Genomic DNA, 15,073 nt, shown 5'->3' with positions numbered 1-15,073 from the left:
TGAAAGTATGTCCTTGGCGTTTTTAACTTCATGCTCTAACAGACTAAACTAATAGAGTCACTAAATATATAGCATACTATTGAAAATGAAGCAGATGATGAAGTCCTACTGATTGTTAATCCGGGATAGTTGGAAAGCTTATATTCAGCTGTTTACATTCATAGTATCTTTATATATTATCAACAAGACTAAACAAAAATGATCTCAATAAATTGCAATAAATAAAAGATTTAGTTACTTGGCGTTAGAACTTAGAACCATTAATAGATATTCCAGGCGCTTTAAGAATAGTAATTAATTCTATAAATATATCAAATGTATTCATCCAATCCTTCAAGCAGCGTTTGATCCAAGGAGATAAACAGTCCAAAATGAGACACAAGAAATATTAATCTTTTTTCAAAGAATTAAACTTGGCCTGTACAGGGATCGAACCTGTGACCTTGGCGTTATTAGCACCACGCTCTAACTAACTGAGCTAACAGGCCAATTTGCACATCTTCTGTAGGACCAGCACCGGAAGCAGTGCTAATGATAGTTCAACCGGGAGATTTGGAAAGCTTAATTTCAGCTGTTTAATATGAATTAACTTTCATATTATCAACATGAAGAAACTAATATGACTTCAAAAAAATTGCAGTACAAAAGAGATTTCCATACTTAGTGTTAGAATTTTGAACCAGTAACGTTTTTTCCACGTGGTTTAGCAATAAATAAATATTTATCACCTATATTCAATTGATTCATCTAATCATTCTATCAGCTTCTGTGCAAAGGAAATATGGAGGTAAACATGATACAGAAGAAAATACATCTATTTTCAACATTAAAGGAGCTTCAAATATTGGCTTTGAGACTGATTGAAATTATGTCCTTTGCGTTTTTAACTTCATGCTCTAACAGACTAAACTAATAGGCTCACTAAATATATAGAATACTTTTGAAGAATTAGCAGATGATGAAATGCTACTGATTCCATCCAATCCTTCAAGCAGCGTGTGATTCAAGAAGATTAACAGTCCAGAATGAGACACAAGAAAAATTCATCTTTGTTCAAACAATTGAACTTGGCCTGTACAGGGATCGAACCTGTGACCTTGGCGTTATCAGCACCAGGCTCTAACCATCTGAGCTAACAGGTCATTTTGCACAACTTCCTGGAGGTCCAGCAAATGAAGAAGGGCAAATGATAGTTAACCCAGGAGATTTGGAAAGCTTAATTTCAGCAGTTTACCATGAAGTTATTGTTATATATTATCAACATGAAGAAACTAATATGACTTAAAAAAAATTACAATACAAAAGAGATTTTCATACTTAGTGTTAGAACTTAGAACCATTAACGTTTTTTCCATGTGGTTAAGCAATAAATAAATATTCATCACCTATATTGAATTGATTCATCTAATCATTTTATCAGCTTCTCCTCAAAGGAAATATAGAGATAAACATGATACAGTAGAAAATACATCTATTTTCAACATTAAAGGAGCATCAAGTATTGGCTTGGAGACTGATTGAAAGTATGTCCTTGTCGTTTTTAAGTTCATGCTCTAACAGACTAAACTAATAGAGTCACTAAATATATAGCATACTATTGAAGATGAAGCAGATGATGAAGTCCTACTGATTGTTAATCCGGGATAGTTGGAAAGCTTATATTCAGCTGTTTACATTCATAGTATCTTTATATATTATCAACAAGACTAAACAACAATGATCTCAATAAATTGCTATAAATAAGAGATTTAGTTACTTGGCGTTAGAACTTAGAACCATTAATAGATATTCCAGGCGCTTTAAGAATAGTAATTAATTCTATAATTATATCAAATGTATTCATCCAGTCCTTCAAGCAGCGTTTGATCCAAGGAGATAAACAATCCAAAATGAGACACAAGAAAAATTCATCTTTTTTCAAAGAATTAAACTTGGCCTGTACAGGGATCGAACCTGTGACCTTGGCGTTATTAGCACCACACTCTAACCAACTGAGCTAACAGGCCAATTTGCACATCTTCTGGAGGACCAGCACAGGAAGCAGTGCTAATGATAGTTCAACCGGGAGATTTGGAAAGCTTAATTTCAGCTGTTTAATATGAATTAACTTTCATATTATCAACATGAAGAAACTAATATGACTTCAAAAAATAGCAATACAAAAGAGATTTCCATACTTAGTGTTAGAATTTTGAACCAGTAACGTTTTGTCCACGTGGTTTAGCAATAAATAAATATTCATCACCTATATTCAATTGATTCATCTAATCATTCTATCAGCTTCTGTGCAAAGGAAATATGGAGGTAAACATGATACAGAAGAAAATACATCTATTTTCAACATTAAAGGAGCATCAAGTATTGGCTTGGAGACTGATTGAAATTATGTCCTTTGCGTTTTTAACTTCATGCTCTAACAGACTAAACTAATAGAGTCACTAAATATATAGCATACTATTGAAGATGAAGCAGATGATGAAGTCCTACTGATTGTTAATCCGGGATAGTTGGAAAGCTTATATTCAGCTGTTTACATTCATAGTATCTTTATATATTATCAACAAGACTAAACAAAAATGTTCTCAATAAATTGCTATAAATAAGAGATTTAGTTACTTGGCGTTAGAACTTAGAACCATTAATAGATTTTCCAGGCGCTTTAAGAATAGTAATTAATTCTATAATTATATCAAATGTATTCATCCAGTCCTTCAAGCAGCCTTTGATCCAAGGAGATAAACAGTCCAAAATGAGACACAAGAAAAATTCATCTTTCTTTCAAAGAATTAAACTTGGCCTGTACAGGGATCGAACCTGTGACCTTGGCGGTATTAGCACCACGTTCTAACCAACTGAGCTAACAGGCCAATTTGCACATCTTCTGGAGGACCAGCACAGGAAGCAGTGCTAATGATAGTTTAACCGGGAGATTTGGAAAGCTTAATTTTAGCTGTTTAATATGAATTACCTTTCATATTATCAACATGAAGAAACTAATATGACTTCAAAAAAATTGCAATACAAAAGAGATTTCCATACTTAGTGTTAGAATTTTGAACCAGTAACGTTTTTTCCACGTGGTTTAGCAATAAATAAATATTCATCACCTATATTCAATTGATTCATCTAATCATTCTATCAGCTTCTGCGCAAAGGAAATATGGATGTAAACATGATACAGAAGAAAATACATCTATTTTCAACATTAAAGGAGCTTCAAATATTGGCTTGGAGACTGATTGAAATCATGTCCTTTGCGTTTTTAACTTCATGCTCTAACAGGCTAAACTAATAGGCTCACTAAATATATAGAATACTTTTGAAGAATTAGCAGATGATGAAATGCTACTGATTCCATCCAATCCTTGAAGCAGCGTGTGATTCAAGTAGATTAACAGTCCAAAATGAGACACAAGAAAAATTCATCTATTTTCATACAATTGAACTTGGCCTGTACAGGGATCGAACCTGTGACCTTGGCGTTATTAGCACCACACTCTAACCATCTGAGCTAACAGGCCATTTTGCACAACTACCTTGGGGTCCAGCAAATGAAGAAGGGCAAATGATAGTTAACCCAGGAGATTTGGAAAGCTTAATTTCAGCAGTTTACCATGAAGTTATTGTTATATATTATCAACATGAAGAAACTAATATGACTTTAAAAAAAATTACAATACAAAAGAGATTTACATACTTAGTGTTAGAACCTAGAACCATTAACGTTTTTTCCATGTGGTTAAGCAATGAATAAATATTCATCACCTATATTGAATTGATTCATCTAATCATTTTATCAGCTTCTCCTCAAAGGAAATATAGAGATAAACATGATACAGTAGAAAATACATCTATTTTCAACGTTAAAGGAGCATCAAGTATTGGCTTGGAGACTGATTGAAAGTATGTCCTTGTCGTTTTTAACTTCATGCTCTAACAGACTAAACTAATAGAATCACTAAATATATAGCATACTATTGAAGATGAAGCAGATGACGAAGTCCTACTGATTGTTAATCCGGGATAGTTGGAAAGCTTATATTCAGCTGTTTACATTCATAGTATCTTTATATATTATCCACAAGACTAAACAAAAATGATCTCAATAAATTGCAATAAATAAAAGATTTAGTTACTTGGCGTTAGAACTTAGAACCATTAATAGATATTCCAGGCGCTTTAAGAATAGTAATTAATTCTATAAATATATCAAAAGTATTCATCCAATCCTTCAAGCAGCGTTTGATCCAAGGAGATAAACAGTCCAAAATGAGACACAAGAAATATTCATCTTTTTTCAAAGAATTAAACTTGGCCTGTACAGGGATCGAACCTGTGACCTTGGCATTATTAGCACCACGCTCTAACCAACTGAGCTAACAGGCCAATTTGCCAATTTTCTGGAGGACCAGCACAGGAAGCAGTGCTAATGATAGTTCAACCGGGAGATTTGGAAAGCTTAATTTCAGCTGTTTAATATGAATTAACTTTCATATTATCAACATGAAGAAACTAATATGACTTAAAAAAAATTGCAATACAAAAGAGATTTCCATACTTAGTGTTAGAATTTTGAACCAGTAACTTTTTTTCCACGTGGTTTAGCAATAAATAAATATTCATCACCTATATTCAATTGATTCATCTAATCATTCTATCAGCTTCTGCGCAAAGGAAATATGGAGGTAAACATGATACAGAAGAAAATACATCTATTTTCAACATTAAAGGAGCATCAAGTATTGGCTTGGAGACTGATTGAAAATATGTCCTTTGCGTTTTTAACTTCATGCTCTAACAGACTAAACTAATAGGCTCACTAAATATATAGAATACTTTTGAAGAATTAGCAGATGATGAAATGCTACTGATTCCATCCAATCCTTCAAGCAGCGTGTGATTCAAGGAGATAAACAGTCCAAAATGAGACACAAGAAAAATTCATCTTTGTTCAAACAATTAAACTTGGCCTGTACAGGGATCGAACCTGTGACCTTGGCGTTATTAGCACCACGCTCTAACCATCTGAGCTAACAGGCCATTTTGCACAGCTAGATGGAGGTCCAGCATATGAAGAAGGGCAAATGATAGTTAACCCAGGAGATTTGGAAAGCATAATTTCAGCAGTTTACCATGAAGTTATTGTTATATATTATCAACATGAAGAAACTAATATGACTAAAAAAATATTACAATACAAAAGAGATTTTCATACTCAGTGTTAGAACTTAGAACCATTAACGTTTTTTCCATGTGGTTAAGCAATAAATAAATATTCATCACCTATATTGAATTGATTCATCTAATCATTTTATCAGCTTCTCCTCAAAGGAAATATAGAGATAAACATGATACAGTAGAAAATACATCTATTTTCAACATTAAAGGAGCATCAAGTATTGGCTTGGAGACTGATTGAAAGTATGTCCTTGGCGTTTTTAACTTCATGCTCTAACAGACTAAACTAATAGAGTCACTAAATATATAGCATACTATTGAAGATGAAGCAGATGATGAAGTCCTACTGATTGTTAATCCGGGATAGTCGGAAAGCTTATATTCAGCTGTTTACATTCATAGTATCTTTATATATTATCAACAAGACTAAACAAAAATGATCTCAATAAATTGCAATAAATAAAAGATTTAGTTACTTGGCGTTAGAACTTAGAACCATTAATAGATATTCCAGGCGCTTTAAGAATAGTAATTAATTCTATAAATATATCAAATGTATTCATCCAATCCTTCAAGCAGCGTTTGATCCAAGGAGATGAACAGTCCAAAATGAGACACAAGAAATATTCATCTTTTTTCAAAGAATTAAACTTGGCCTGTACAGGGATCGAACCTGTGACCTTGGCGTTATTAGCATCACGCTCTAACCAACTGATCTAACAGGCCAATTTGCATATCTTCTGGACGACCAGCACAGGAAGCAGTGCTAATGACAGTTCAACCGGGAGATTTGGAAAGCTTAATTTCAGCTGTTTAATATGAATTAACTTTCATATTATCAACATGAAGAAACTAATATGACTTCAAAAAAATTGCAATACTAAAGAGATTTCCATACTTAGTGTTAGAATTTTGAACCAGTAAAGTTTTTCCACGTGGTTTAGCAATAAATAAATATTCATCACCTGTATTCAATTGATTCATCTAATCATTCTATCAGCTTCTGCGCAAAGGAAATATGGAGGTAAACATGATACAGAAGAAAATACATCTATTTTCAACATTAAAGGAGCATCAAGTATTGGCTTGGAGACTGATTGAAATTATGTCCTTTGCGTTTTTAACTTCATGCTCTAACAGACTAAACTAATAGGCTCACTAAATATATAGAATACTTTTGAAGAATTAGCAGATGATGAAATGCTACTGATTCCATCCAATCCTTCAAGCAGCGTGTGATTCAAGGAGATAAACAGTCCAAAATGAGACACAAGAAAAATTCATCTTTGTTCAAACAATTGAACTTGGCCTGTACAGGGATCGAACCGGTGACCTTGGCGTTATTAGCACCACGCTCTAACCATCTGAGCTAACAGGCCATTTTGCGCAACTACCTGGAGGTCCAGCAAATGAAGAAGGGCAAATGATAGTTAACACAGGAGATTTGGAAAGCTTATTTTCAGCAGTTTACCATGAAGTTATTGTTATATATTATCAACATGAAGAAACTAATATGACTTAAAAAAAATTACAATACAAAAGAGATTTTCATACTTAGTGTTAGAACTTAGAACCATTAACGATTTTTCCATGTGGTTAAGCAATAAATAAATATTCATCACCTATATTGAATTGATTCATCTTATCATTTTATCAGCTTCTCCTCAAAGGAAATATAGAGATAAACATGATACAGTAGAAAATACATCTATTTTCAACATTAAAGGAGCATCAAGTATTGTCTTGGAGACTGATTGAAAGTATGTCCTTGGCGTTTTTAACTTCATGCTCTAACAGACTAAACTAATAGAGTCACTAAATATATAGCATACTATTGAAGATGAAGCAGATGATGAAGTCCTACTGATTGTTAATCCGGGATAGTTGGAAAGCTTATATTCAGCTGTTTACATTCATAGTATCTTTATATATTATCAACAAGACTAAACAAAAATGATCTCAATAAATTGCAATAAATAAGAGATTTAGTTACTTGGCGTTAGAACTTAGAACCATTAATAGATATTCCAGGCGCTTTAAGAATAGTAATTAATTTTATAATTATATCAAATGTATTCATCCAATCCTTCAAGCAGCATTTGATCCAAGGAGATAAACAGTCCAAAATGAGACACAAGAAAAATTAATCTTTTTTCAAAGAATTAAACTTGGCCTGTACAGGAATCGAACCTGTGACCTTGGCGTTATTAGCACCATGCTCTAACCAACTGAGCTAACAGGCAAATTTGCACATCTTCTGGAGGACCAGCACAGGAAGCAGTGCTAATGATAGTTCAACCGGGAGATTTGGAAAGCTTAATTTCAGCTGTTTAATATGAATTAACTTTCATATTATCAACACGAAGAAACTAATATGACTTCAAAAAAATTGCAATACAAAAGAGATTTCCATACTTAGTGTTAGAATTTTGAACCAGTAACGTTTTTTCCACGTGGTTTAGCAATAAATAAATATTCATCACCTATATTCAATTGATTCATCTAATCATTCTATCAGCTTCTGTGCAAAGGAAATATGGAGGTAAACATGATACAGAAGAAAATACATCTATTTTCAACATTAAAGGAGCTTCAAGTATTGGCTTGGAGACTGATTGAAATTATGTCCTTTGCGTTTTTAACTTCATGCTCTAACAGACTAAACTAATAGGCTCACTAAATATATAGAATACTTTTGAAGAATTAGCAGATGATGAAATGCTACTGATTCCATCCAATCCTTCAAGCAGCGTTTGATTCAAGGAGATAAACAGTCCAAAATGAGACACAAGAAAAATTCATCTTTGTTCAAACAATTAAACTTGGCCTGTACAGAGATCAAACCTGTGACCTTGGCGTTATTAGCACCACGCTCTAACCATCTGAGCTAACAGGCCATTTTGCACAACTACCTGGAGGTCCAGCAAATGAAGAAGGGCAAATGATAGTTAACCTAGGAGATTTGGAAAGCTTAATTTCAGCAGTTTACCATGAAGTTATTGTTATATATTATCAACATGAAGAAACTAATATGACTTAAAAAGAAATTACAATACAAAAGAGATTTTCATACTTAGTGTTAGAACTTAGAACCATTAACGATTTTTCAATGTGGTTAAGCAATAAATAAATATTCATCACCTATATTGAATTGATTCATCTAATCATTTTATCAGCTTCTCCTCAAAGGAAATATAGAGATAAACAAGATACAGTAGAAAATACATCTATTTTCAACATTAAAGGAGCATCAAGTATTGGCTTGGAGACTGATTGAAAGTATGTCCTTGGCGTTTTTAACTTCATGCTCTAACAGACTAAACTAATAGAGTCACTAAATATATAGCATACTATTGAAGATGAAGCAGATGATGAAGTCCTACTGATTGTTAATCCGGGATAGTTGGAAAGCTTATATTCAGCTGTTTACATTCATAGTATCTTTATATATTATCAACAAGACTAAACAAACATGATCTCAATAAATTGCAATAAATAAAAGATTTAGTTACTTGGCGTTAGAACTTAGAACCATTAATAGATATTCCAGGCGCTTTAAGAATAGTAATTAATTCTATAAATATATCAAATATATTCATCCAATCCTTCAAGCAGCGTTTGATCCAAGGAGATAAACAGTCCAAAATGAGACACAAGAAATATTCATATTTTTTCAAATAATTAAACTTGGCCTGTACAGGGATCGAACCTGTGACCTTGGCGTTATTAGCATCACACTCTAACCAACTGATCTAACAGGCCAATTTGCATATCTTCTGGACGACCAGCACAGGAAGCAGTGCTAATGACAGTTCAACCGGAAGATTTGGAAAGCTTAATTTCAGCTGTTTAATATGAATTAACTTTCATATTATCAACATGAAGAAACTAATATGTCTTCAAAAAAATTGCAATACAAAAGAGATTTCCATACTTAGTGTTGGAATTTTGAACCAGTATCGTTTTTTCCACGTGGTTGAGCAATAAATAAATATTCATCACCTATATTCAATTGATTCATCTAATCATTCTATCAGCTTCTGCGCAAAGGAAATATGGAGGTAAACATGATACAGAAGAAAATACATCTATTTTCAAGATTAAAGGAGAATCAAGTATTGGCTTGGAGACTGATTGAAATTATGTCCTTTGCGTTTTTAACTTCATGCTCTAACAGACTAAACTAATAGGCTCACTAAATACATAAAATACTTTTGAAGAATTAGCAGATGATGAAATGCTACTGATTCCATCCAATCCTTCAAGCAGCGTATGATTCAAGGAGATAAACAGTCCAAAATGAGACACAAGAAAAATTAATCTTTGTTCAAACAATTAAACTTGGCCTGTACAGGGATTGAACCTGTGACCTTGGCGTTATTAGCACCACGCTCTAAGCATCTGAGCTAACAGGCCATTTTGCACAACTACCTGGAGGTCCAGCATATGAAGAAGGGCAAATGATAGTTAACCCAGGAGATTTGGAAAGCTTAATTTCAGCAGTTTACCATGAAGTTATTGTTATATATTATCAACATGAAGAAACTAATATGACTTAAAAAATATTACAATACAAAAGAGATTTTCATACTTAGTGTTAGAACTTAGAACCATTAAAATTTTTTCCATGTGGTTAAGCAATAAATAAATATTCATCACCTATATTGAATTGATTCATCAAATCATTTTATCAGCTTCTCCTCAAAGGAAATATAGAGATAAACATGATACAGTAGAAAATACATCTATTTTCAACATTAAAGGAGCATCAAGTATTGGCTTGGAGACTGATTGAAAGTATGTCCTTGGCGTTTTTAACTTCATGCTCTAACAGACTAAACTAATAGAGTCACTAAATATATAGCATACTACTGAAGATGAAGCAGATGATGAAGTCCTACTGATTGTTAATCCGGGATAGTTGGAAAGCTTATATTCAGCTGTTTACATTCATAGTATCTTTATATATTATCAACAAGACTAAACAAAAATGATCTCAATAAATTGCAATAAATAAGAGATTTAGTTACTTGGCGTTAGAACTTAGAACCATTAATAGATATTCCAGGCGCTTTAAGACTAGTAATTAATTTTATAATTATATCAAATGTATTCATCCAATCCTTCAAGCAGCATTTGATCCAAGGAGATAAACAGTCCAAAATGAGACACAAGAAAAATTCATCTTTTTTCAAAGAATTAAACTTGGCCTGTACAGGAATCGAACCTGTGACCTTGGCGTTATTAGCACCATGCTCTAACCAACTGAGCTAACAGGCCAATTTGCACATCTTCTGGAGGACCAGCACAGGAAGCAGTGCTAATGATAGTTCAACCGGGAGATTTGGAAAGCTTAATTTCAGCTGTTTAATATGAATTAACTTTCATATTATCAACATGAAGAAACTAATATGACTTCAAAAAAATTGCAATACTAAAGAGATTTCCATACTTAGTGTTAGAATTTTGAACCAGTAAAGTTTTTTCCACGTGGTTTAGCAATAAATAAATATTCATCACCTATATTCAATTGATTCATCTAATGATTCTATCAGCTTCTGCGCAAAGGAAATATGGAGGTAAACATGATACAGAAGAAAATACATCTATTTTCAACATTAAAGGAGCTTCAAGTATTGGCTTGGAGACTGATTGAAATTATGTCCTTTGCGTTTTTAACTTCATGCTCTAACAGACTAAACTAATAGGCTCACTAAATATATAGAATACTTTTGAAGAATTAGCAGATGATGAAATGCTACTGATTCCATCCAATCCTTCAAGCAGCATTTGATTCAAGGAGATAAACAGTCCAAAATGAGACACAAGAAAAATTCATCTTTGTTCAAACAATTAAACTTGGCCTGTACAGGGATCAAACCTGTGACCTTGGCGTTATTAGCACCACGCTCTAACCATCTGAGCTAACAGGCCATTTTGCACAACTACCTGGAGGTCCAGCAAATGAAGAAGGGCAAATGATAGTTAACCTAGGAGATTTGGAAAGCTTAATTTCAGCAGTTTACCATGAAGTTATTGTTATATATTATCAACATGAAGAAACTAATATGACTTAAAAAGAAATTACAATACAAAAGAGATTTTCATACTTAGTGTTAGAACTTAGAACCATTAAAGTTTTTTTCCATGTGGTTAAGCAATAAATAAATATTCATCGCCTATATTGAATTGATTCATCTAATCATTTTATCAGCTTCTCCTCAAAGGAAATATAGAGATAAACAAGATACAGTAGAAAATACATCTATTTTCAACATTAAAGGAGCATCAAGTATTGGCTTGGAGACTGATTGAAAGTATGTCCTTGGCGTTTTTAACTTCATGCTCTAACAGACTAAACTAATAGAGTCACTAAATATATAGCATACTACTGAAGATGAAGCAGATGATGAAGTCCTACTGATTGTTAATCCGGGATAGTTGGAAAGCTTATATTCAGCTGTTTACATTCATAGTATCTTTATATATTATCAACAAGACTAAACAAAAATGATCTCAATAAATTGCAATAAATAGGAGATTTAGTTACTTGGCGTTAGAACTTAGAACCATTAATAGATATTCCAGGCGCTTTAAGAATAGTAATTAATTCTATAATTATATCAAATGTATTCATACAATCCTTCAAGCAGCTTTTGATCCAAGGAGATAAACAGTCCAAAATGAGACACAAGAAAAATTCATCTTTTTTCAAAGAATTAAACTTGGCCTGTACAGGGATCGAACCTGTGACCTTGGCGTTATTAGCACCACGCTCTAACCAACTGAGCTAACAGGCCAATTTGCACATCTTCTGGAGGACCAGCACAGGAAGCAGTGCTAATGATAGTTCAACCGGGAGATTTGGAAAGCTTAATTTCAGCTGTTTAATATGAATTAACTTTCATATTATCAACATGAAGAAACTAATATGACTTCAAAAAAATAGCAATACAAAAGAGATTTCCATACTTAGTGTTAGAATTTTGAACCAGTAACGTTTTGTCCACGTGGTTTAGCAATAAATAAATATTCATCACCTATATTCAATTGATTCATCTAATCATTCTATCAGCTTCTGCGCAAAGGAAATATGGAGGTAAACATGATACAGAAGAAAATACATCTATTTTCAACATTAAAGGAGCATCAAGTATTGGCTTGGAGACTTATTGAAATTATGTCCTTTGCGTTTTTAACTTCATGCTCTAACAGACTAAACTAATAGGCTCACTAAATATATAGAATACTTTTGAAGAATTAGCAGATGATGAAATGCTACTGATTCCATCCAATCCTTCAAGCAGCGTGTGATTCAAGGAGATAAACAGTCCAAAATGAGACACAAGAAAAATTCATCTTTGTTCAAACAATTGAACTTGGCCTGTACAGTGATCGAACCTGTGACCTTGGCGTTATTAGCACCACGCTCTAACCATCTGAGCTAACAGGCCATTTTGCACAACTACCTGGAGGTCCAGCAAATGAAGAAGGGCAAATGATAGTTAACACAGGAGATTTGGAAAGCTTAATTTCAGCAGTTTACCATGAAGTTATTGTTATATATTATCAACATGAAGAAACTAATATGACTTAAAAAAAATTACAATACAAAAGAGATTTTCATACTTAGTGTTAGAACTTAGAACCATTAACGTTTTTTCCATGTGGTTAAGCAATAAATAAATATTCATCACCTATATTGAATTGATTCATCTAATCATTTTATCAGCTTCTCCTCAAAGGAAATATAGAGATAAACATGATACAGTAGAAAATACATCTATTTTCAACATTAAAGGAGCATCAAGTATTGGCTTGGAGACTGATTGAAAGTATGTCCTTGGCGTTTTTAACTTCATGCTCTAACAGACTAAACTAATAGAGTCACTAAATATATAGCATACTATTGAAGATGAAGCAGATGATGAAGTCCTACTGATTGTTAATCCGGGATAGTTGGAAAGCTTATATTCAGCTGTTTACATTCATAGTATCTTTATATATTATCAACAAGACTAAACAAAAATGATCTCAATAAATTGCAATAAATAAGAGATTTAGTTACTTGGCGTTAGAACTTAGAACCATTAATAGATATTCCAGGCGCTTTAAGAATAGTAATTAATTTTATAATTATATCAAATGTATTCATCCAATCCTTCAAGCAGCATTTGATCCAAGGAGATAAACAGTCCAAAATGAGACACAAGAAAAAATAATCTTTTTTCAAAGAATTAAACTTGGCCTGTACAGGGATCGAACCTGTGACCTTGGCGTTATTAGCACCACGCTCTAACCAACTGAGCTAACAGGCCAATTTGCACATCGTCTGGAGGACCAGCACAGGAAGCAGTGCTAATGATAGTTCAACCGGGAGATTTGGAAAGCTTAATTTCAGCTGTTTAATATGAATTAACTTTCATATTATCAACATGAAGAAACTAATATGACTTCAAAAAAATTGCAATACAAAAGAGATTTCCATACTTAGTGTTAGAATTTTGAACCAGTAACGTTTTTTCCACGTGGTTTAGCAATAAATAAATATTCATCACCTATATTCAATTGATTCATCTAATCATTCTATCAGCTTCTGCGCAAAGGAAATATGGAGGTAAACATGATACAGAAGAAAATACATCTATTTTCAACATTAAAGGAGCTTCAAGTATTGGCTTGGAGACTGATTGAAATTATGTCCTTTGCGTTTTTAACTTCATGCTCTAACAGACTAAACTAATAGGCTCACTAAATATATAGAATACTTTTGAAGAATTAGCAGATGATGAAATGCTACTGATTCCATCCAATCCTTCAAGCAGCGTTTGATTCAAGGAGATAAACAGTCCAAAATGAGACACAAGAAAAATTCATCTTTGTTCAAACAATTAAACTTGGCCTGTACAGGGATCAAACCTGTGACCTTGGCGTTATTAGCACCACGCTCTAACCATCTGAGCTAACAGGCCATTTTGCACAACTACCTGGAGGTCCAGCAAATGAAGAAGGGCAAATGATAGTTAACCTAGGAGATTTGGAAAGCTTAATTTCAGCAGTTTACCATGAAGGTATTGTTATATATTATCAACATGAAGAAACTAATATGACTTAAAAAGAAATTACAATACAAAAGAGATTTTCATACTTAGTGTTAGAACTTAGAACCATTAACGTTTTTTCAATGTGGTTAAGCAATAAATAAATATTCATCACCTATATTGAATTGATTCATCTAATCATTTTATCAGCTTCTCCTCAAAGGAAACATAGAGATAAACAAGATACAGTAGAAAATACATCTATTTTCAACATTAAAGGAACATCAAGTATTGGCTTGGAGACTGATTGAAAGTATGTCCTTGGCGTTTTTAACTTCATGCTCTAACAGACTAAACTAATAGAGTCACTAAATATATAGCATACTATTGAAGATGAAGCAGATGATGAAGTCCTACTGATTGTTAATCCAGGATAGTTGGAAAGCTTATATTCAGCTGTTTACATTCATAGTATCTTTATATATTATCAACAAGACTAAACAAAAATGATCTCAATAAATTGCAATAAATAAAAGATTTAGTTACTTGGCGTTAGAACTTAGAACCATTAATAGATATTCCAGGCGCTTTAAGAATAGTAATTAATTCTATAAATATATCAAATGTATTCATCCAATCCTTCAAGCAGCGTTTGATCCAAGGAGATAAACAGTCCAAAATGAGACACAAGAAATATTCATATTTTTTCAAAGAATTAAACTTAGCCTGTACAGGGATCGAACCTGTGACCTTGGCATTATTAGCACCACGCTCTAACCAACTGAGCTAACAGTCGAATTTACACATCTTCTGGAGGACCAGCACAGGAAGCAGTGCTAATGATAGTTAAACCG

At 33.0% G+C, this 15,073-nt stretch overlaps 9 non-coding genes across 9 annotated transcripts; all 9 read right to left on the bottom strand.

Moving 5' to 3' along the window:
* Positions 1–414: 414 nt before the first annotated feature.
* TRNAI-AAU (transfer RNA isoleucine (anticodon AAU)) lies at positions 415–488 on the bottom strand. The gene has a single exon. It is a non-coding gene; the product is annotated as a tRNA-Ile (tRNA).
* A 580-nt stretch (positions 489–1,068) lies between these two features.
* Positions 1,069–1,142, bottom strand: TRNAI-GAU (transfer RNA isoleucine (anticodon GAU)). Its single transcript has one exon. It is a non-coding gene; the product is annotated as a tRNA-Ile (tRNA).
* A 790-nt stretch (positions 1,143–1,932) lies between these two features.
* Positions 1,933–2,006, bottom strand: TRNAI-AAU (transfer RNA isoleucine (anticodon AAU)). Its single transcript has one exon. It is a non-coding gene; the product is annotated as a tRNA-Ile (tRNA).
* Positions 2,007–3,447: 1,441 nt separating this feature from the next.
* Positions 3,448–3,521, bottom strand: TRNAI-AAU (transfer RNA isoleucine (anticodon AAU)). Its single transcript has one exon. It is a non-coding gene; the product is annotated as a tRNA-Ile (tRNA).
* Positions 3,522–4,312: 791 nt separating this feature from the next.
* Positions 4,313–4,386, bottom strand: TRNAI-AAU (transfer RNA isoleucine (anticodon AAU)). The gene has a single exon. It is a non-coding gene; the product is annotated as a tRNA-Ile (tRNA).
* A 580-nt stretch (positions 4,387–4,966) lies between these two features.
* Positions 4,967–5,040, bottom strand: TRNAI-AAU (transfer RNA isoleucine (anticodon AAU)). Its single transcript has one exon. It is a non-coding gene; the product is annotated as a tRNA-Ile (tRNA).
* A 5,344-nt stretch (positions 5,041–10,384) lies between these two features.
* On the bottom strand, positions 10,385–10,458 carry TRNAI-AAU (transfer RNA isoleucine (anticodon AAU)). Its single transcript has one exon. It is a non-coding gene; the product is annotated as a tRNA-Ile (tRNA).
* Positions 10,459–11,904: 1,446 nt separating this feature from the next.
* TRNAI-AAU (transfer RNA isoleucine (anticodon AAU)) lies at positions 11,905–11,978 on the bottom strand. Its single transcript has one exon. It is a non-coding gene; the product is annotated as a tRNA-Ile (tRNA).
* Positions 11,979–13,422: 1,444 nt separating this feature from the next.
* TRNAI-AAU (transfer RNA isoleucine (anticodon AAU)) lies at positions 13,423–13,496 on the bottom strand. Its single transcript has one exon. It is a non-coding gene; the product is annotated as a tRNA-Ile (tRNA).
* Positions 13,497–15,073: the final 1,577 nt, after the last annotated feature.

The sequence above is a fragment of the Lissotriton helveticus genome, chromosome 4_1, assembly GCF_964261635.1.
Source record: "Lissotriton helveticus chromosome 4_1, aLisHel1.1, whole genome shotgun sequence".
Taxonomy (NCBI): domain Eukaryota; kingdom Metazoa; phylum Chordata; class Amphibia; order Caudata; family Salamandridae; genus Lissotriton; species Lissotriton helveticus.
The sequence above is the reverse complement of the archived record's forward strand: the minus strand, read 5'-3'. Positions and strand labels throughout refer to the sequence as shown.